Source organism: Podarcis vaucheri, assembly GCF_965113315.1.
Source record: "Podarcis vaucheri genome assembly, chromosome: 2".
Classification (NCBI taxonomy): Eukaryota; Metazoa; Chordata; class Lepidosauria; order Squamata; family Lacertidae; genus Podarcis; species Podarcis vaucheri.
Window position 1 is genome coordinate 78,853,358 of NC_138760.1, and position 12,092 is coordinate 78,865,449.

General features: G+C 46.3%; 1 protein-coding gene across 1 annotated transcript in view; it reads left to right on the top strand.

The window, feature by feature from the left end:
- The first annotated feature begins 5,278 nt into the window (after positions 1–5,278).
- Positions 5,279–12,092, top strand: part of GRM2 (glutamate metabotropic receptor 2) — an 85,676-nt gene continuing 78,862 nt past the window's right edge. Inside the window, exon 1 of the mRNA XM_082214496.1 lies at positions 5,279–6,117. The gene's annotated coding sequence lies outside the window, so the exon portion shown is untranslated. The remainder of the gene's footprint in view (positions 6,118–12,092) is intronic.

Sequence of the window (12,092 nt, forward strand, 5' to 3'; positions counted from 1 at the left end):
AGGCAATAAACCAGTAGCTAAATACAATAGGCTAGTAAACTCTTTAAAACTCTAGAAAGCTTTGGAGGACAGAAAGATCTCAAAGTTTGGGTAGGTATATGTGGGGTGAGTTCCTTCAAATTCCTGGATATCAGGCTATGTAGGGTTTATATGTAAGCACTAGTACCATAAACTGAGGTTCGAAAACAGATTGGAAATCACTGGTTCTCTTTTAGTACCAAAAATATATACTCCTGATGACCTAAAATTTTGAACCTATCTGTGTACACACCATACATTTCTAACACATTTCCTCCCTTCAAGAATCCTGGGAACTGTAGTTCAGAGATATTTAGAATTCTGGCTCTGCAAGAGGCTGCCGCTCTGCCGGTGAGTCTTGGGGAGGACCGCTCCCCCTGCAAGCCCATTCTCCACCTTGGGCCTGGGGGCGGGCCCCAGACTCACCACCATCACAACTCGAAGGACACTGCTGCTGTGGCAGCAAATGTTTAACCGTGTTATATATTTTAAAGTGTTTTAAAAGTGTTTTTATTTTTTACTTTGTTGTACCACCAGAAACGGTGGTTTTTTATCCATGTATTCTTATTTGTTTTGTTTTATTTTGGGTTGGGGTGGGACGGTTTGTTGAGTGGGGTGGGGATTGGTTTTGCTTTGGTGTAATTGTTTTTTTCTTTTTTTTCTTTTTTTCCTGTTTGTTTGTTTGTTTGCTTTTATACTTTGTAAATGGAGGCGAGTATGAGGCCTGGGATTCCTACTGTGGAGGGGCGAGGGAGGTATGGCGGTGGGGGCAGATGGCATAGGCGAAGGGGATCGAGATATGGATATGCTCGTACCCCTTCCAATCTGCGCCCCATCCCGAGAGACGAGGGTAGGGTGAGAAAGGATTACTCACCTCCGTCACTGGTGTTGTGCAATGCCAGGTCTATAGGCAACAAAACCGCCACCCTGCGAGATTTCATCATCTCGCAGGGGGTCGACCTGGCTTGTGTGACGGAGACCTGGGTGCGCGAAGGGGTAACTGTTACCTTACGAGAGATGGCGCCCCCGGGTTTCTCCGTCCTCCACCAGTCACGGACTGTGGGCCGGGGGGGAGGGGTGGCATTATTAATCCGGGAAGACTGTTCTTTCAGGGCTCTACCACCGCCATCGATCCCCGGCATTGAATGTGTTGGCCTAGTGTGGGGCTCCGAGGTGAGCTTGGCTGTCTGGCTGGTGTACCGGCCACCTAGCGCACCAGCAGCCACCCTGTCAGGCCTGCTGGAGGCGGTGGCCGGCTGGGCCTTGGAGTTCCCTAACCTATTGGTATTGGGGGACTTCAACATCCATGCCGATGCCACTCCCTCCTCACAGGCTCTGGACCTGGTGTCTTCCATGGCGACACTAGGGCTCTCCCAGTTTGTTTCGGGCCCCACACATCAAGCAGGCCACACGCTGGATCTGATCTTTGGCGTCGGTATAGATGTGATCCTGTCTCCTTCGATGAAGGTGCCATGGTCGGATCACTATGCTCTGAAAGCCAGGATTGATGTTCCACCCCCACCCTGCTTAGGTGGTGAGCCGATTTGGGCTCGCCCGCGGAGGCTGATGGACCCTGATAGATTCCGTCAAGCCTTGCGGGACCTTTCTCCCCCTGGCGACTCATTGACTGAGCTTGTTGAGGGCTGGAATACCCAGCTCCTGGCAGCCATCAATGAGATCGCACCTAAGCGCCCTCTGCGACCCCGCAGAAACCGGGCTCCCTGGTTTACTGAGGAGCTCCGGAAAATGAAGCGGGACCTCAGACGGCTAGAGCGAGTATGGCGGGGTGCCCGTGACGGAGCCTCAAGAACATCTTATAGGGTTTTTATGAAAACCTACGAGATGGCAGTGAAGGCCGCCAAGAAGTCCTACTTCTCGGCCTCCATTGCATCCGCTAGCTCTCGCCCGGCACAATTATTTAGTATAATTCGGTCTTTAACGTCCCTCGAAGGACAGCCAAATTTAAATAACAATTCGACACATAGCTGTGAGGCATTTGCGAGCTTTTTTGCGGAGAAGGTCCTGTCGCTCCGCCATGACCTCCCTGCCAATTTGGATACAATAAAAGAACTGGAGGCCCCTCGACTGTCCTCGGGTCCAGTATTGGACCACTTTGACCGGATATCCCCAGCCGATGTGGACAGACTCCTCCGAGCTGGAAAGCCCACCACTTGTCCTCTCGACCCGTGCCCGTCTGGGCTGATTAGAGCATGTCCAGACGAGGTGCGGGCCCCCCTGGGGGATATCATCAATTTGTCCCTTGGCATCGGGACATTCCCAGGGGAACTGAAGGAGGCAGTGGTGCGTCCGCTCTTAAAGAAAACATCATTAGATCCCTCAGATCTATCCAATTACCGCCCAGTTTCGAATCTTCCATTCCTGGGCAAGGTGATTGAGAGAGCGGTTGCTGAACAGCTTGGTAGGTTTCTGGATGAAACATCGGCTCTGGATCCATTCCAGTCCGGCTTCCGCGCTGGTCATGGGACCGAGACGGCTCTGGTCGCCCTAACAGATGATCTCCGTAGACAGCTGGATCGAGGCGGGTCGGGGCTGCTGATTCTTCTAGATCTGTCAGCAGCTTTCGACATGGTCGATCACGAACTTTTGGACCACCGCCTCGCCGACGTGGGGATCCAGGGCGCAGTCCTTCAATGGCTGCGCTCGTTTCTCTCTGGTCGGGGACAGAGGGTGGCGCTTGGGGGGGAACTGTCATCCCGCCACTCCTTGGTGTGTGGAGTGCCTCAGGGTGCGATTCTCTCCCCGATGCTTTTTAACATCTTTATGCGCCCCCTCGCCCAGCTTGTCCGGAGTTTTGGGCTGGGCTGCCATCAGTATGCCGATGACACCCAACTCTATCTGTTGATGGATGGCCATCCTGACTCGGCCCCAGACACACTGATCAGATGCTTGGAAGCTGTGGCTGGATGGTTACGTGGGAGCCGGTTGAAGTTAAATCCTTCGAAGACAGAGGTCCTCTGGCTGGGACGGGACGATATGGGATTGAGGGGGCAACTCCCATCTCTTGCGGGGGTGCAATTAGTGCCAGCACCGTCCGTTAAGAGTTTGGGTGTAATCTTCGATACCTCCCTCTCTATGGAGGCGCAGATTGCAGCTATAACAAAGGCGGCATTTTTTCATCTCCGCCAAGCTAAGCAGTTGGCCCCTTACCTCTCTCGCCCTGACCTAGCCACTGTGATCCACGCGACGGTCACCTCCAGACTGGATTATTGTAACTCGCTCTACGTGGGGCTGCCCTTGAGACTGACCCAGAAACTCCAGCGGGTGCAGAATGCCGCAGCGAGACTCCTTACGGGGTCTTCGCTGCGGGATCACATTCATCCGGTGCTATACCAGCTGCACTGGCTCCCAGTGGAGTACAGGATCAGGTTTAAGGTGCTGGTTTTAACCTTTAAAGCCCTATACGGCCTAGGACCCTTGTATCTACGGGACCGCCTCTCCTGGTATGCCCCACAGAGGAACTTACGGTCCTCTAATAAAAACATCTTGAAGGTCCCAGGCCACAGAGAGGTTAGGCTGGCCTCAACTAGAGCCAGGGCTTTTTCGGCTGCGGCTCCAACCTGGTGGAACGCTCTGTCACAAGAGACAAGGGCCCTGCAGGACTTGACATCTTTCCGCAGGGCCTGCAAGACAGAGCTGTTCCACCAGGCCTTTGGTTAGGGCACAGCCTGACTCCCTCCTTCAGCAATCTTTACAATACTTTAGTTTATGGTTGCCATTAATTTTGATTTTAATTAATTCTTATGATGTTTTTATATTGTTGCACTTTTTTAGTGTTGTTAGCCGCCCTGAGCCCGACTTCGGCTGGGGAGGGCGGGATATAAATAAAAATTTATTATTATTATTATTATTATTAAACAACAGCTCCCATGATTATTGGGCTGTGTGGACTGTAAATGTAAATGTATGGTGTGTGAGCAGCCTTGGTGATGACAGCTGTAGGAGAGCAAGAAGTCATGAATCTGTGCCCAATTCCAGATAAGGGCCTCAAGAGACAATATGCAGCTCTATGTAGGAGCTTTACTCCCTTTTCCCAAGAGATCTTTTGCTAGGAAAAAACTCAAGGACGGGAGTATTGCAGGAGCCTAGAGCTCAAAGTCACGTATGTTAAACGTCTGAGAGCACATCACTAATAATATATTATAAATACATTTTGGCCCATGTCCTGTAGATGTACTCAACTTAAGGTATTCAATTGATTTTTTAAAAAAGGTAAAGGGAAAGATGGCCTGTTGACTGAATTGTTTCCCCATTGCACATAATTAGTAGCTGATTAAAGAGGCTATTAACATGAGGAAAGGGAGAAAACATGTCAGCCCTGAACACAAACTATCCCTAGACTGGGAACAATTCAAGAGAATAATTTGTCTTTCCACACCATCAAGCTGATCTGCTCACTTAGTAAATTAAGTTCAAACCATAGCTTTATCCACCAGTAGGATGTGATTAAACTTAAGAGAATGATCCCCCCCCCTCCATAATTAAATCTGGGGTATTTCAAGCTCTTTCATCCTGGGCTAAAAATTGCTGCTAGTTTCTTCTATATAAAAATCTATTATATATTTTCTAAAGGAATATATGTTTCTTATGGACTCCCGGTACAGATCATTTGGGTGCTCAGGCAAGGGAGGACACAAATGCTGAAGAGTTGAGATGCATTTAACTAGAGGTGACAAACTCTTAAAATACTGAACCATCATATTTACCCACAAATTCATGGGAATTAGAAAGAGGTGTCACCAGAGAGGCAAGTGCATTTCTTACAGTAGGGGTTGTCAGAAGTTAATCTCAGGGTGGTTTGCAGTAGATGAAGAAGGATTTCTGGCTCCCAGCTGTTTAACAATAGCAACACCTTTTTCAAATGCCACATTAATCTGCTGAAATTGAGTAAGTTTGGAGAGAACCTAGAATGGACTTTTGTGTGAAAGGACAGTGAGTTCAATTTTGGTACTAAAAGCGAATTCCTGGGTGCCCTGTCTTCCTCTCTCTCTGAGTATTTTGCACTCGGTTCCATCTGGTGGATCTTGGAGTTCTAGAAACAACAAAATAGATCCCACCAGCTACTATCTTGGAGTCATGGCAGCTGCATGTGAAAAATGCTGCAAGGCTTTGCCTTTCTGCTTTGGGTCTTATCTACTTGCCTGTCATTTCTTCTCCCTTTTATTTCTTTTATAACTTGCCTTAATTTACATTCTTACCCTTAACCCTTGAAGCTAGAAATTTCAGGACGTTTAACAGATGTTGTCACAAACATGCATTTATGGCTTTAGGTTAACGCCCACTTGAGGATTGTGAAGAGGCATCCTGAGATAACCCTCTGCTGCCTCCAGTCCCTTAATAGCCTTGGGGAGGGAACCCCTTTATGGTGGTTTCTGTACTGGGATCCACCTACAGAATCCAAACAGGACAACGTTCTTCCCCTTCCTATTGTTTCTAAGGATCAGTACTGATCCTGACGACCAGAAGGAAGTATCAGTACCATAACAAATGAAAGCCCTTTACAAGGTTCAGATCTTTCCTCCATCGCTTTGGTATCCTGGGAGCAAAGAATTTAAGCAGAGGGTGTGCTCGCTGTGGCTTCCTGCGCGAAGCATTGCATACAGAAGCCCCCTTGCCCTGGGAGCTTGAATTCAGCACCACGTTGTTGGGCAGCTCCCTCCGGGGAAGGCTTTGTGCTCCTGGCCCCCGCGCGGGGAGTTTGATTTCAGCACCCTGGATTCGGACAGCTCCCTGCCGAGATAATAAATGCTTGGCAAGCTGCTTGACATCAGCGTCTTTGGAGGAGTTTCAAACGTGAATCAAATGTGTGAGCATCGCGGCGAGCGAGAGACCCGCTTGTACGCTAAGCAAATCAAGAGCTTTCAACACCAGAGCTGTGGGCAGCTACTTATGCAAGAGAAGAGGATTCGGAGGCGCAGCACCTCCAGCACTTGACAGAGGCGGCATCTTTACAGCAAGGAGCAGGCATCCAGTCCGCCAGGAGAAAGAAAGTCAGAGCATCTTTGCCCAGCTCGCCTGGGAAACCTCGCACAGAAGAGAGACGCTTCCTCATCACCTAACAGGTGTCTCTGCTTCGCAAAGGTAAGCTTTGTTATTCAAAAATGCCGACAATGAGTGGAATTCGAAACCGTGCCTCTTTATTTTGTCATTTTCTGAAACATGCTGCTACACAGTGCTTCTTTTTCGAGAGGGTTCTGAAGGCTTTACAGTGCTATTTCTTGCTCTTATCTCGCATCATCAAACTGATATTTTCTGTTGTTTCCCGTCTGTCCTCCTTTCCTCCCCCGCCAGTCCCTGGCATTTGGTTGTGGTGGGATGAATTAGTCCAACACGTTGCTTTTTAATCCTATAGATATCCTTGGCATCTAATCCTATTCTTCCCAACAGATTTAGAAGCTAATAGAAGATTGCACTGGAAGCTAGTTGTCTCTCTGCCAAACACCCACAGCCATTTCTGGTAATTAATTATCTTTCAAAGTTTAATTTGGAAGTCATATCAATCCACTTCAGAGCTCATTGTATGAGCTTGATCCAGGATGTGAGAACCACTATTTGAGATCTCACAGGTAGCAAACAACAGCAGCAACAGCAACAACAACATTAAGTTTTGTAACTGGTGCTTCTAGGAAAGGAATTTTGTGTGTGTGTTTAACATTACTATCAGCTGTATCGCAGTGGTGACCCTATTTGATGATTTTCTGCGATTCTAGCTATTCACTGATACTTTAGAAGACAAATGTGGGGGTAAAAATAAAAGTGTTTGATAATACCCCAAATGATTAGCTTTTCAAGATGTATGTTAAAAAAATGAAACATTTTCAACTTAAGAAATGAGAAGATGTTGACAGGAGGAGGCAAGCATGAACACACGGGTTTGCTTCCACTGTCCCAAACCTGTAATGCCTTGCCACTTCATTCTAACTTATAAGTAAGTGTTCATATTTCTTGGTTTAATACTTTAACCAGGTTACATTTTGCCACATATGTGGATGTCCCCCACAGGAATTTGGAAATAAAAATCTAAAAATCTATTTCTTCTCATTTTTCTATACTAACAGCAAATAAAAAAGTCACAAAACAATTAACAAGTTAGGTAAAATCATGATTGAGGGCAGGAAAAGTCCTTCCTTCCTTCCTTCCTTCCTTCCTTCCTTCCTTCCTTCCTTCCTTCCTTCCTTCCTTCTTGGTTCCCAGCAGGGATATCCTTTATAATCTAGAGCCAGAGGCAGGCTAAAGAATAGAGTGCTAGAACATTTAACGAACTCCTAAGGGAGAGGATGTAAGGTAGCTTGTCTCTCAGCTCAAAAGAAATAGCCAGATGAAGCCCACGCTGTAAGACATGTTAAACAAAGAGCATTATTTATCATTCACTGAATTTAAAAAAGCTCAAATACCTTTCCAAAAAGTTGATTCTATTTCATAAACGAGCATGGTCTAACTTATTGCATTGCTTCCTTTAAAAACAAACCAATGAATACTTGTAAAAATAGAAAGTCTGATCAGCATGTCCATTTCCCCACTGGTGTCTTTCAAATGTTCTGTTTGACCAGCTACTCTGAAAAGCAGTCTGAATTAATTTGTGTGAATTTAAAATCACCCTGGACTGCCATCCATCAGACAACGACTGACAGAGCATCTCCCACTCAGAAAGCTGCCCCTACAGAATGTCTCTTTTGGGGTGATGCATTGAAATGACTGATGGTGTCAATTAAGCAAGGAGACATGGGAGCCTAGTTCTTGCCCTCAGAATCTCCTTGTATGTTTTTGAATGCAGATCACCACCAAAACCCAAGCCTTAGAACTCTAATATTTGGTGGGTGGGTGAGAACAAGGCAGAGAAGCAGGAGACTGAAGCGCTGTGTGGCAGCTTGCATGTTGCCATTGCTCTTATGTAAAAGATACATCGCTCCTGCCCTCACAACGATGTACCACTGATGTCCTTCTAGACACTTATAGATCTTAGAAGGGTCTTGGCAGAGATTTTTGACCACAAGTGTATGAAGGCAGATATCCAAACGGCCTTAAGGGAAGAGCATTGCCAACTGGGGCAATTTCTTACTGCATGGCCCTGATCCAGGAATACATCTTAAGTTTATATTAAAGTTGAGTGTGTGAGTGTTAGCTGTGATTCCTGCTTTTCAGGGGATGATCCTTTGGGTCCATTCCAACCCTATAGTTCTATGATTCTGAGAGTGGTGTGGTGCATGGTATAGAGTGTGAGACCTGAACTGATGATAACTTGGATTCAAATCCTATCTTGGTCATGAAGTTCACTTATGGAGTGGCATAAAGCAAGTCTCTTAGCAGGATTTTTGTGAAGATAAAATGGGAAAACACCATGAGTGCTGCCTCAGGCACCATATAGGGAGGGCAGGGATAATATTTGAAAAATAAAACAATGTTTCTTGAATCTTATTGGTGTGTGTGGAGTGAGGTCTAGGGAGGAAGGCTGTGCCTGTTTATCTCACTGGAAACAACAGGGCCATATCCACTTGTGGCAAATGAGGTACACCTGTTGGCCTAAGAGGAACTGAGAAATAATGAAAATAATTGTTGCTTGAGTCATATACAGTGCATGGCCAAATGGAGTTGAACACCCTCATAACACATGTCTTGCAAAAACTAAGCAGGAATTAATGTTACAAGTGGATCTAAAAGCGGTGACAAGTAAAAGTACAATCCAGAGTTCGCCATACATGGAGATCCTGATAACAGTTACCAGTTGTGACTGTAGCCAAACCCTGATCTGCGAAACCAAAGGGTGAAATGGGGTGGCAGTCTCCACTCAGCCCAAAAGGGCTGTGCCAGCCTCTGCCAGTGGAGTGATGCTAGTGTCACTCTTCAGCATGAAGTCCCCTATTTCACCCACCCCAAATGCAAGTGAGTGGAAGTATAATGGAAGCACCATGGACAGGATCCCCATGAGTGGTATCACACAGAGACCCCCAAAACAGAACAATCTGTGGGGAGAGGCTGAATCAGCCCACAACCTACTGGATCCCAAGTGCCCCCCAAGTGCCATCACTTGACATCTAGGCTGGTGTAACATGGAGCAGGGGTTTGCCTGCCCCATTGCATTCCGCCCTCGGTCAGCCAGCGTGAGTGGCAGGGCTGCAGATATAGTGGTGGCTACAGAGCTCCATCACACCCCAATGCTGCTCAATGAGGGCTAGGATTGCTATGCCCACTGCTTTTCTGGAACCATAGGAAGCAGCTAGCCACCGGTCGATCCGAAGGTTGGCTCACCGCGCTGCTTCCTAGAAGACTGGTTCTGCCTCAGCAATAGAGAAATGGCCAAGTGAGCCCTGTTGCTACTGCATGGATAGGGCATCATTAGGTTACGGTTCTTCAAAACAACACATAGAGCATTAGCATTTTTAGAGAAGGAATGAATAGAGGACAATACAGTATCCCTGAGCCCTTTTATTAACTCTTGGACCATCTATGTCCCCTGTTTTGTGTATCGATTATGGTAGCCCCACCTTACCAAGACAAATTTAATGAAACAGGGAAATATCTATTATAGAATATGTTCTTACATATGTAACAGCCAAGGGAGAATTGGATAGAGATGTACACAATTCTGAATGGCCTGGGGCAAAAGAGGAAAACAAAATAATAATAAAAATCCCCCCCCCCTGAACTGCTCTTCCACTGCACCTCTACAAAATTCCAGAACTGGAGGGCACCTTCTGAAATGAACATGCAGCAAAGTGAACAAAAGGAGCTCTTCTCCCTCTTTCCCACAAAACTGTCGCTTGGGATCCTTTTGCAATGGAATGTGATTTACTAGCTGCTGAGAGGGCAAAGCAACAGGGGAGGGCAACAGCCTTCCTGCCCTCCCTATGAGCTTCCCAGAGGCGCCTGATTGGCCCCTGTGAGGAACAGAATCATTAGTCTTGTCCAGCAGGACTCTTCGTATATTCTTATGTGCAAGTGGATTTAAAACAACAACAGCAACAGCAACAACAACAAGGCAAGTTCATAAAAGAGAGGCGTATTGACAAAGACTTTTAATTAAGGTGGCCAAGGCATCTCTGCCATCTTGCTGAATGGATTTCTAAGCACAGAAATGCTGGAGGCTCCAAATGATTGATAGTAAATGGATGTCTCTGGCAGTACTTCATTCTGTTAGACATTTTATTTAAATCAGGCAGAAGTCGTCTTTATTAAAAAATGGAACGCTGGGCTAAATATTCCATTGGTCTGATCCAATTACAGCTTTCTCTTAGTGTAAAATTGCCTCAGCGATCCTTCCTTGCCTATCAGTGGGACAGTGAAGTGGAGTGTTTATAATCTGTTTGCAACCTCTGGTTGCAAGGAAGTCTTTATGACAGTTGTTCTTCCAGGAATAGATATTAAAATGTGACATTATACAAATGTTTGACTAGAAGGAGACCGAGAGGTCAAATTTTTATCACTGGGTCTTGAAGAAACCATCTTTTTTGTTCTGTCAGATTGGAACAAACTTTCTGCGCTCCAGAGCAGCCTTCGCTAAACTGGTGCTTCCCATATATTTTTAGCTACACAACTTCTGTCATCTCTGTTCCTTGGCCATGATGATTGGGTCTGATGGGAAGGAAGGGTAGTCCAAAACATCTGCAGGGCATCATGCTGGGGGTGGCACTGTGGTCTAAACCACTGAGTCTCTTGGGCTTGCTGATCGGAAGGTTGGCGGTTCGAATCCCCACAACAGAGTGAGCTCCCATTGCTCTGTCCCAGCTCCTGCCAACCTAGCAGTTCGAAAGCACATCAAAGTGCAAGTAGATAAATAGGTACTGCTGTGACAGGAAGGTAAACGGTGTCTCCGTGAGCTCTGGTTTCTGTCATGGTGTTCCATTGCACCAGAAGTGGTTTAGTCATGTTGGCCACATGACCCAGAAAGCTGTGTGTCAACAAACACCGGCTCCCTCGGCCTGAAAGCAAGATGAGCACCACAACCCCATAGTCACCTTTGACTGGACTTAACCATCCAGGGGTCCTTTACCTTTACCTTTTACTCTAGCACTTAATCCCCACTAAGAGGATATGTTGCTGCACGACCTCCACAGGGCAGTGAATATTTCCTAGAACTACAGACAGCAGGCCAACAAGGGTCAGTTTTGGATCAGTGACTACTCGATACCAAAGGGCTTCCCTTCTAATTTATTGTAACATTTTCTGAGACATGATTGTTGACTATCACAATCCATTGAAAAAGGGTAGGATACCCAATGGGTGTCTTGTTCCCAGCAACACTTATGAGGAAGTGAAACAGGAGCTATCTCCAGAATATTTGCTTTGGTGTCCTAATAGATTATGGAGAAAGCATTGGTTCCAATCTAAGAGCCGATTGATTCTGTCTCTGTGAAACAAGCTACTTGTTACATGAGAATGTAGGAAATAGAAACCTAAATAGCTGCTGCTTCTATAGAAAGGAGGTTTGCAAGCACAGTCTGTAGGAGAGAAGCAGTTGGTGTGCTCATGCACTTAACTCTTTCCTGCCAGATACCTGCCTTCTGCAACTCTGCAGCCAGTTTCCAGATGTGTGCAATCTCATAAATTTGCAGATACATGTCCGGAATCCTGTAAGTGGAGAGGCAATTGGGGAAGTTGAAATGGAGAAAATATACCAGGCATGGGATGAATTAAGCACACCCTGCACTTTGCCACTTCACAACATCCCTTTCTGAAGCTGCTTTGCCTAGGAGAAGAAACTGTCAGTTTTGCTATGCTTTTGCAGTTTTCTGTGTAACATGTAGTTTGCCTCTGTGAGCATATTTCTTGCCTGCGGAATGAATATTTGTATCGAGACCAGGGTTCAAGTTTTGCAACCTGCATGCTTCCTTGAAAACTTTAATGTTTAGTTGCTGAATATATATTTGTTGATCCTATATAACAAAACAACTATATCCTCCTCATGGACTGGCTGCTTGGCTCGCTGTGTTGTCTCAGTTGCTGAAGGAGAGGTGGAGATTTGTAGCTTTAACCATTTGGAGAGCAGTCAGAGCTCGATGAAAGAACATATATTTTGCAGAAACTCCCAGAATCAGCCCCAGCATCATATTATGAACATC